Source organism: Argentina silus, assembly GCF_951799395.1.
Source record: "Argentina silus genome assembly, chromosome: 4".
NCBI classification, from domain to species: Eukaryota; Metazoa; Chordata; class Actinopteri; order Argentiniformes; family Argentinidae; genus Argentina; species Argentina silus.
Genome location: NC_139658.1, coordinates 1,432,868 through 1,442,694, shown reverse-complemented (window position 1 = coordinate 1,442,694; position 9,827 = coordinate 1,432,868).

Below are 9,827 nucleotides of genomic sequence, written 5' to 3'. Positions count from 1 at the left end.
CATCTATCATTCTCTCTTGTTACAACTGGTTTAGGTATCTAAATGGCACTGGGAATAGGTCATCACATACATCATTGTCATTTCAATGGCGGTCTTTCAATTTAGGCTGATTTGGTGATGCTTATGTTAGGAGATTACTAGTTGAAACTAAATATATTTTCAAAACGTACATGTAAGCATTTATGCATTGGTTTTCTGCTTTTGGTGGCTAGTCTTTACCATCGGGATAATGAGGGTAGCCCCTCCCACTATGTTTGTAAGTTAATGTAAATCAAAATGGAGCTGGTCTCATATCATAACCTCAAGTGCTGTTCTACCTTTAGGACAGAGTCAGAGGTCAATATTGACCCTGGTCCATTGTCATAACAACGGATGGGAATTTCAATCACAAAACACTCTTTGCTTCAGAATGACTGCCTCATTGCTTGTAAAAACCATGACATCATACTATTGCATTTTTTTGTCCGTAAGCCCAAAGGTAAAGAATAATCACAAACACATTTCCAAGGTGATGAACGATTATTAGTATAATAGTCTGGCTTTACATACGGTTATTATCCTTGATATTACCCTTACACTTATATCATGGTTTAACAGTCCCAGCGTAGACCTACTGCATGCAGATAGAGTATTGTAATGACTCTGTGTAAGGCCCGTTAGCAAGGGAGTTTGTAAGCGAAAGATTGCGAGTTCGATACCCGCTTAGGGCAAGCTGTTCTACCCCACCGTTCGCTACAGTATGTACAGGTATACATACACACCGGGCTCTATTTTCGTCCGCCACAAAACTGACAGAAGTCGAAAGCAGGTCGGCGGTAACAGATAAAAGTACAGTACCACTGCGTAGCGCTGACTCGCCTGCGCTCACGTTGGTGGAGTAGCGGTAAATAGAGGCCTGCTCATGACAATAAGCAGGTCAAGTGTCATCATATGCGCTGAAAAATCTTTGCCTTGCATTTACATTTACATTTATGGCATTTAGCAGACGCCTTTATCCAAAGCGACTTACAACAAATACATTTGTTTAAGTAAGTGAATCATCTATGCAACAGTCATCATAAGACAAAGTAATCAAATGGCAAATGGCAATAATATTTCAGACACACCCCCTAAGCGACGCCACAAGCGTCCCTGACAGCGGCCGTGTTTGCGCTAAGACTGATTTTTACGCCTTTAAAACACAGTATATCCCATCGTCTTTACACCACATTGCCTTGTTGAGTTTAATCACTGTACATGTAGTGATACTGTATTAAATTTCAGTAGCAAGGCCTGATGGTGTGAGAAGATATAACAAAAAGCCTGACTTTATGCTCGTGTAAATAAAATGTCCTCAGAGTTATTAGCATTTAAATGGGAAAAGAGGATATTGCAGCAGACAGCATCTCACCTTGATCATAAAAGAGACTCTCTCAAACATATAGTACTGTAAGTTATGAATGGGGTTTTGAGTGGAGTTTCTCCAGAAAGGTAAAACAGGTTTTCCCACTTCATTAGTTTGTAGGCAGTACTTCCTGTCAAACTAACCTGCCTGGTTGACTAGATGACTGCACCTTTCTGCTTGACTGGCCCTGGAAAGGACAAACACAAGAACAAGTGAGTGAACGAAGGAGTGGATGAGGGAGTGAGTGAGCGGGCAAGTGAGTGAGCGATAAATCAAGTGAGTGGCATGGCTCCAGGGTGGACGTTTGTGGCCTGGCAGACGACTGGTGACTGTGATGACCGCTTTACCAACAGACCACAACCCTACCCTACAATGACACTTGTCTGTACAGCTGCCATTCAACTTGACCACTGCCCAAAATCAGCTCAATTTCAACAATTATAGGGATTGATAATGTTCTTGTAATTGAATGTTACTAACAAGAGCACTAATGGAACAGGACCACCTTCCTTTCAGCGTACCTGTGGTTGGTGTGATTGAGCAACAGTTTCCCCTGTTGTTCTTGGCAGCATGTTGAGCCCTGCACGCCTCCCAGACTGCAGCCTTCAATGTTTCTTTACTGCCAGTCTCTCCCCACTCCCTCCCCCCTCCCAGAAGAACCACAACTGTGGCCAGAATCTGAGGCCATTTTAAGGAAATGGCTTTGATTTCCTTCCACCTTTCACACATTAAGTGGGGAGGGGAATGAGTGCTATAAGCCACTCGTCCAAGCTGCACAAATAAACTTGAGTCCCAGAGAGACTGCTGGAGCACTGGCACATGAGTATGAATCTACAGTACAGTATATATGTGTGTGTGTGTGTGTGTGTGTGGAGGAGGAGAATTCATTTTTACCTTACATCAATGTTGAAATATGGCTAAAGTAAACATTCAGTAATTGAATAAAATCACAAACCTACAGCACCTGGACAGAGAGGGCAGGCGGGTCCTCAACTTCTATGGTCTACTTTGGCTGCTAAAGTAAAATTAAGAGGCCGAAATTTGAACAAATAAAACTATCCTCCAAAGTTTGAATGGTGATTTAATTCAGTGGAAAAGGAACTGCTCTGATAAGGACACATTTATGATTCATGTACCGTATGTGTCATGCTTTGATGAAACTCCAAAAGAGGTTTCAGGGAGGTACAGTACAGAAACTGTGGGCTGTGCTTTGTGTCGACTGTATCTTTGGGAGAAGTTTAAACTCTGCTATTACGTCACTATGAATTGAAATTTTATTAAATAGCTTTACAATTAAAATGTCGACATAAATGTCAAATCCCATGGGATTGTGGGTTTAAAGGTGAGGGTGTGATATCACAAATCCTCTTCCACCCTTGTTTCATTGCTGAGGTCTCCAATGAAGAGGAACACCAATCAAGCTGTTACAATGACATACAGACAACAGACAGAGTCACAGAGAGAGTGAAAGGGCAGTAAGAGGTATGGGTATGTTTAAAAACAGATTAGCAGCTGTCGCTGACGAGGATGATGATGATGTTGTTCATGTTGATACTAGGTTGGTGGTGATGATGAAGATGTTGATGTTGAGTCAGTTTCTGGGTAACTTTTGTATATACACTCACTGAACACTTTATTAGGAACACAATACTAATACTGGGTAGGTCCTCCCTCAATTCTTCGTGACATTCATTGCCACAAGATGTTGGAAACATTCCTTTGAGATTCTGATGACATGATACATGATGACATGACTGCATCACACAATTCCTGCAGATTCTTCAGGTGCACATTCAAGCTGTGAATCTCAAACCTTGAAGCAGATACAAAAGGGGATCCAACCCAGTACTAGCAAGGTGTACCTAATAAAGTGGCTGGTGAGTGTAATTGTAAACACATTCAAATGGTGAACATATTACTAAATAAAACATATGTCTATTTCATATTTCTGCTTATTGATTACAGGGGCTACATCTAATCATGTTCCATGATTTGTTCCCCTCTGAAAGCTCTGCATGCCCACTGCCCACCCCTCTGTGTCCCCTTTCCCCTGATCTCCCTGGGAGAGCCTGTCATCACTGTGTCTGACAGACAGACAGGCCCATGGAGCAGGTGGCTGTGGCAGTGAGGTCACTGAGACACAGGTATCCTGTCAGGCTGAGTGAATGTTAGCTCTTCCCCACCATGTGCTTTCATGTTACATGAGCTGAGACCTTTCAATTTCCCCTCACTTCTTCTTCTACCCCATCATATATCCCGACCGTCAGTCATTCTTTCCTCAATCTTCTTTGATGAAAACTCAAGCTACACCATTTGAAGTGGCACAAATACCAAATGTGGACCTAAAGTGCTCTGTGTCATGTTTCACTTATTTCATAATCAAGACATTTAATGAAATCCACATGAAGTCAGTTGCCAGTGAAATGTTCTGTGCCCTTTCGCCCCCTGTGGTCTATTGTGTTGTTGGCTTGGCAATGCCCGGCCCCATTGACACTTCCTGAAGATGCTGTGAGAGAGGAGACTCCTACTGGGTAAGAGAGCACCACTTCCTTTATGCGCTCATCCATTTCCTGTCTTCCTACTGGGCAGTGAGGTCGTGACCTCCAGTCTCCATGACGCTCACATCCGGGCCCTGTCGGGAGGCTTGTGTGCTAGAGATAATGCCAATCTATATCAGAACAGTAACTGGCAAGAATGGTTCAAGTCAGCTTTATTCCAGTTCTACATTGTAAACACCGCATGATGTGAACTAATGATAGAAGGACAACATCAACATTGTTTACATCACAATACAAACATTTCTATCGAAACCAAATCAAACATTTGTTGGCTCAAAGGCGCAAATTGCTTGCTAAATTGCATGATTAAGCATGTGTGATTAGAGTGTTTGAAAAGAGTGTTTGAAACAATGACCTCAGTGTTTGATACTTGAAGCATTTTTCTTTTCTTTGCTTGAGAAAAAGGATTACATGGAACAGAGTAGTCTGGTCAAGGAGTTGGGGTATTGAGGTTTGCCAGAGGTCAAGGGTTATCCAGAGTGGTCTATGGGAACTAGGTCTGAGAGGATCTCACTGGCTGTCCCTATCAGCTCCTGTAGCAGCAGGGATAGAGCACTCCCTTCCTCTCACCACAGAAGCCAACCCCCCACCCATCCTACCCACAGTTCAATCAAAGACATCCCTGGCATGCATCCACTGAAGTGGACCGTATATGGTCCCACACCAAAATGAAACACCATCTGACAATATTGTCACTCTAAATGAGACATGCTACAGTGTCTGTCAGTTGGATAACACAACACCTTTCCTGTTCAAATGCTTCAAAAATGGATTTCTATAGGAGGGTGGATCATGTCACTAAAGGAAACATGCTTAAATGCATTTGCTGTGTTCTTCCCTGCTGACGCTTGGCTCTTTCCCCTGTGCTAGCCCACAGGAAGCCAAAAAAAGGTTCCAGCGTAGTAGGGTGTGCTCCTTTCACGTCAGCTGTATGATATTTATTCTCAAATGCACACCACCCACAAATGATGGAAATGCACTTTCTGTCACAGGAAAGATAAGTAGTTGGTCAGTATATGACATCCTGAACCCACCTGCTTCCTTCCGACCAGCTCTGGAGCCAAGAACACTGACTCATCTGTTTCTGTAAACTCATGGTGGATGACGCAGGTGTGAAGACAACCACTGACTAAGTGTCAGAAATGGGTTGTCAGAACAAGCATTTTAACACTTCAGCTATTTTCAGGATGAGTATCCATCCAATACCTCCCAGAGCAAATGGCCCATAGAGCCAGTGACATAAATGAATTGGCCAATACGAAAACATCCTCAGAAACATCTCCATGGCACTTGTTTGCAGCTCCTTGATGTTTCAGAGGAAGACTGGTTTGCGAGAATAGCTTAAGGATAATCACCCCACAGTACCAGAGGCAGCTTGGATAGGAGACAACATAAATCCATATATACATACCTACTGCATGTGTTCTCAGGGTAACAGCAAAAGACTTAATCAAGTTGTGTTTAGGCCTTGGCTGCTATTAAAGGTATTTGTCTTGTCTGCCATCGTGCTAGAGGGGCTGTGGGACCTGCATGTCTGGGCTGCTCATGTGTGTGTGTGTGTCTGTGTGTGTGTGTGTGTGTGTGTGTGTGTGTGTAGACTATACAGCGCCGCCACAAAAGCCTACAAAGCAGCTCCAGCTAATGCTGACTTTTCTAATGTCAGTCAAGTACTCTTTCTAAAACACTGTTTGATTATAGTTATTTTATGAAGCTAAAATGCTTAAGCACCATCAATCTATAGGCTTCTGAACATTTATTGACTCAGGAATATGATTTTTCAGTCTTTTTTAAATTTATTTATTTAATTTATTTTTTTAAATTACAAGAACTTTGTAAAAAAAGAGAATTAATGATTTAAAACATAAAGTTAGTTTTGGCTGAGTGCTGGGAGACTCCTGGATGTTTTTGATAAACCTAGCCCTAAATCCTACTCTGAGAGGTTCTCCATTTCTATTTCTGACTAATATGTGTTACTCTGACTAATATGTGTACATACTCTCATCAGCAAATTACAGGCATGGTACACCTATTCACTTGTCAAGATGTTGATCATTCAGAGGTTTAGAGGTCACCCTAGTCTCCTATGTACTGCAGATGACACATCTGATAAAGTCTGGAACTGTGGTGCCCCTAATCCCCACAGGTGGTAAACACATCCAGCTCAGATGGCATCCCCATCCATATACCCCATGACTCATGAGGGTTAGCTTGGCTAGTATAGAGGTGTTATACCCAAGGCTCCAGGTGACAAACTCATTAGGTCTCATGTACCACTAATGACTGACAGTGTTGAGTGCCATAGTTGGCACCCTTTAACTCAGGGAATTTATTACCTGCTTAACTACATATAATTGCCAATAGGACCAAAAACAGTCCCCTTAAGACCATCACTTCAGTCAAATAATACTATCTAATTGAACATCAACACAGTATCAGTCCAAGTCATGATGACTACCAATCTACCATTATGGCAAAATATGGACTCTAGGTACAGAGTACAATGACAAACTCTCAAATGTGCCCCTATCAACACATATTCAATGTAAACATCAATATAATCATGACAACTTGCCTTTAGGCCTCTCCTGAACCCCCATGCTTTCTCCTGATACGCCCTATTGTTATTATAATTTCAAGGGGTTTTACAGCACAGCTCTGTCCTTCATCATCAAACACAAGCATAATGCACAAGTATTTGGGAAAATTATCATGAATCATGCTCCACTTAGAAAAGCAGTGTTTACCCACACTTCTAAAATAATTTCCTTGTAACATTAAAGTGTCCTCCTTTGTTTTGAAGACATATCTATTGCCTTGGCAGTATGCAGTATGTAATTATAGGCTATAGTGTGAGTGAGTTCTGAGGACAATGTATGTATATGTCACACTCGAGCAGATGCCAAATCATTAAATAGGCCACAGATGGAATGCACCCATAAACATGATTCCCTTCCAAGGGCGGATCCATTTCTATTTGTTCTCCTCAGGCAATATTGATGTATTTAAAAACTCTGCATGACAGACTAAGAACGCCTCACGGTGAAAAAGTCTGCTCTGCTCTATAGAGGGATGTGCCCTCATCCCAGATTTTAGTGATTATGTGATTGAAGTACAGTATGGTTCATACCCAGAGGGTTAAGCATTTTGGCCTGGTTCTCATTGAGGGGGATACCATTTGTTTGCATGCTTTGGGCTTCATGGCTAAATGATGGTCATTTTTAAAAGAGCACTTCCCCCGTTGCTGGACTCAGGGTATCATCATAAGAAAGTGGGGTCAGTGGAGCATCATCATGTAATACAAATACCATATGATAAACACACACATGCACGTGAGCAAGCACACGCACACATGCATATATTTTACAGTGCAGTAGGTCTAACAAAGGGTAGTCTCATCAAGATTTTGGGATCCAAGATTAAATAATGTTTTTTTTTGTCACAGATAATGTATCACTCTGTTTGATTGTGATAAAAATCAAAACAAACAAAGGGTGCTTGAACTTCCCACATGTGGTCGCTTTTCTAGAATCCCAACACAATTCATCCAAAATAGGCAGGTCATTTAGATATGATTTATGCTTAGGTTAATATTTATTTTCTGGCAGACCTGTATGACAATAATACAGCTCTGCAGTAACTGATACCTTTCTATAATTCACATGGATTAGCTTTTTTCTCTTCTGTGATTTATTTAAAAAGCTGTATTTGGCAGTGGAGCATGCATTGCACATAGCACAGAGACCCTTGACTTCACCAGTGAGATTCCAATAAAACAAGGGACTTGCTCCACCATTGTGAGAGCTGTTCAGCAGTAACAGGTTGTCACCTGACTTCCTCAGGTCTCTTTATACAGCTCACCTGAGTTTATTGGCTGACTCATAAAGGTACAGCAATAGGAAATTACTCACCACTGGTATGTGTCGGTAAATATCTCCTGGGCACCGACTGTTTCCTCCCGACTAAGAATAGATGAAAGCGGCCTTTGTCGTTGTAATTGAAGGGGGGAAACGTAGGTCATAATTCTGATAGCAGCTACTCTTTACTCTTGCTAATTGATTGGCCTACGAGTCACCTCAGCAAAACAGTTCTTCATAAAAAGAAAACACCTAGAGGGATACGTACATGAGGTTGCATTAGTACAGCTAACAATCAAACTCAATGAGCCTCAATGGCTAGGCATTGGAGGAATATACCAATTAGGAGGTGAGAAGAGAGTGATAGAGAAAAAGGAGAGGAAGCCATGATGAACACCACCTGCGGCTACTCTCCAATTCTTACAGAAAGAGAATGAGGGATTCTACCGTGAAACAGGTGATCTGATAACCAGTTGTCCCTCCTGAGATCCCCCTATCACCCCAGGCAGCCTCAGCCTCAGATGGAGGTTTGGATAGTGACATACAGCTCCACTCAGGGGAGATGAAAGAGTTGGAGACAACTGGAGATAACTGCGGAGAGACACACCAAAATGTCTCATAACAAAAGGGGCTGAGTTCCCCCTTTGAGTTCCCCTCACCAGGCACAATGTGAACCTAGGCATGGTGGCTGGATTATTTGGCCCACCCCAAATAATCTAGAGACCCCCCCCCCTCCCCTTTATTTTAGACATACCTCCCAATACAAAAGAAAAACAATTGCATGAAACTAACTTATATCCTGATTTATGTACTTATTGATGTGAGCTGAGTGATGCAGTCAAGCAGAACAGACAATATAAACATGTTACATCAAGGACATCTCCATAAGAGTTGTAAAATCATACAGTACATTGGAGTTGGATACAACGCAGTTACCAAGCTCTGTCCTGTAAAACCTCCAAGAACAAGTTCTCTGTATATCCGTCTGGCAGTAAACTGTTACTGTCACTCATTGAAGAGAAGAATTGCCTCAGTTTACCGAAACCAACCCATCATTGAAAGTACAACATTACCACAACAACAGCCATTCCCAAACATTGTCAGAGGTTAAAGTGGACATGCCTTTCAATGAACTCTGACCCCGACTGACGTGAGACGCATGTCCCATCAACTCAACGATTGGCATGAGTTGTGTTTTCAGTATTTCCCTCCCCCCACCCCCCTTTCTCTCTCTCTCTCTCTCTCTCTCTCTCTCTCTCTCTCTCTCTCTCTCTCTCTCTCTCTCTCTCTCTCTCTCTCTCTCTCTCTCTCTCTCTCTCTCTCTCTCTCTCTCTCTCTCTCTCTCTCTCTCTCTCTCTCTCTCTCTCTCTCTCTCACACACACACACACTCACACACACACACACACACACACACACACACACACACACAGACACACACACACCTAACACTAGAGAATGGCATACTGTACCAAAAAGTCAGGTGTACTCTATATCTAATTCCTGTGGTTTCCTGCTGTTGATATTTGCATCACAAGCACCTATAAGGGACAAAGGTGGTCTATTGACAGGGAAATGTAGGTAACACATGTCACTAGGAGATGGTGTATCATTTACACCCTCATGCAGAGATCTGTTAAAGTTTTCTCTGCAGGAGCAAACTGTTGCATTATTCTCAGCATACCCTGAGGGCATGTCCAACAAAGCCTTGCCTTGGGGAGAAGACTGAGACTCCAGGTCTCATCTTTTGTATCATCTACTATGACCCTTTGACCTCCGACCAGAGAGACTGCGTCCTTGAGCTGTCCCACTGAGCCCTCAACTTTATGTAGCATGGCACAAATTGACTCGACGGTCCTGCAGGCACTGTATTGTCTTCCCTATCCTAATACTTTTCCGAATAACTACCAACTCTTTGAAAACTTTGGACATGGCAAGTTTTGAGAGTGTGAGCTGAGGAGAAGCCATCATTTGATCCAAACAGACATGAGAGGCTGGGGGGAAAAAATGAATAAAACACAATAAGATTCACC